Below are 1,932 nucleotides of genomic sequence, written 5' to 3' on the forward strand. Positions count from 1 at the left end.
TGATATTTGTGTAAAGTAAAATGGCTTTTTCTCATAAGTACTGATGAATCTTCTGTTTTAAATAAACTCTCTATAAATTATTATAGACCCTCACACAGCCAAAGCCAAGTCAGGCTGGAGGCTGTGATTTATGGCAACTGTGAGAGACAGGAAAAAAGAGAATTCCGCACAGAACTCAGATATTAATAAAGATAATGGTAATTATTAGTAGAAACCAACTGTTACATAATCTAGATACAGCTGTATCAATAATTGTTGTTGGTGGTGCTCCCACAGCCCAATATATACATAGGTACAAAAGACAAAGAGAGAAAGAGAGGGCTATTCGCTGGGGCACTCTTCATGACTAATGTCCACTGTTAATTATATAAGTTAATTGATAACTAAAAATGATATCAAATACACTCTACATCGCCAAATATTACACAACCTTACATACACTGCCAGTTTGAAAAAGGGTTGGTGTTGGAACACATTGACAATGAATAATCCAACCTATTTCCTTATGTTAAAAATTAACTTTTAATCACAGTTATATAAAAAAATTGAAGATGAGTATCCCTTCAAACAAATTTTAAAGATAATGGCGAAAATATAATGTATTGAAAAATGAAAAATAATAAAATCTCCACATGCATTCACATATACATATGGATAGGTAAATACCCTGGTCGTAAATAAGTAACCATTGCGATAAAAGTATCTTATCCTATGGATGTATGTGGATTGTTATTATGGTACTGAGTTGCCACTCTGCTGAGTTACCAATCGTACCAATCCACCCCCAGTATTAATGACTTACAACACCTGGTATTCCCAAGTGGTCTCCCATCCAGGTACTAACGAGGCCCATAACTGTATAGCTTCCAAGATCAGACGAGATTGGGCATATCCAGTATGGTATGATTGTAGATGATTACCCAACTGGGGAGTGTAGATGCCCAGGTACACACAGCATAAGTGTGTATGTAGGACTAACTCACCAGAGAAGTCCACTTAATTAAATAATACACAGTATCAATAAAAGTATTGCATGAGCGTACTTTAATTGTATTATACAGTTAATCACATGGTTAAACATATGACGTAAAACAGTCAAGTGTAATTGTCTGACTGATTACTATTGTCCTGGAACAGTCAAATAAGATGTCCAAATAAGGTATTATAAATTATGCTGTTCATATGACAATGATGCTTATATACTGATCTAAAATAACATTGATACAGTTATAACGGTCTGTATGATGTGTGATTAAATTCAATCCTATTAATAAGCAATTTACAAATGATACATTCTAGCAACTTAATCTTTCAATAGGTAACATAGCAGGTGATTTGATTCAATCCTTTCAGTAGACAATTACTTATGACACATTCCAATGACTTAGTCATAAATAGTTAGCGTAGCAGCCAGCATAAAGTGATGTGTGTCGTAATGTATCTCAGACCCCACAGGGCTCATAAAGTACACAAATAAAAATAAGCTGCCAGTATAATACTGATCCTCCCACACCGTTAACAACTTACTATAGATAGACAAGGTGTGTGCTGTTCTTATGAATAAGAAATGAGCACACAGATATGTGCAATCATCCAAGTGGTTAGTTCATATGGTATTCAGCATTTACTAGAACACATCAAGGTCTAATCTAATAACACCCTGTTCATTTGTTGAGTAAAGATTGTAAGAGGAACAATAGAATGAAACAGTTCTGTAAATAAGTGTATATCAAACTGAAATTGGGGAATAAATTTCCTAACTAAAACAGCAGAAGAACAGTGTAATCACAATGTTAAGGCTCTGCGTGTTGCTCATGAAAAAGATGTCTGCATTGACACGGAGGTCATTTACAGACTCACATACAGTCCATAGCAAAAGATGTCTGTAGTGACACAAGGTCAATTACAGGCATACATACGATCCCAGGGTAA

General features: G+C 34.8%; 1 pseudogene; it reads right to left on the reverse strand.

Annotated features, from left to right (window-relative positions):
* Positions 1 to 795: 795 nt before the first annotated feature.
* LOC148481195 (5S ribosomal RNA) lies at positions 796 to 914 on the reverse strand (annotated as a pseudogene).
* Between the last annotated feature and the right edge of the window lie 1,018 nt (positions 915 to 1,932).

Source organism: Taudactylus pleione, unplaced genomic scaffold (genome assembly GCF_031769625.1).
Source record: "Taudactylus pleione unplaced genomic scaffold, aTauple2 ptg000592l, whole genome shotgun sequence".
Taxonomy (NCBI): Eukaryota; Metazoa; Chordata; class Amphibia; order Anura; family Myobatrachidae; genus Taudactylus; species Taudactylus pleione.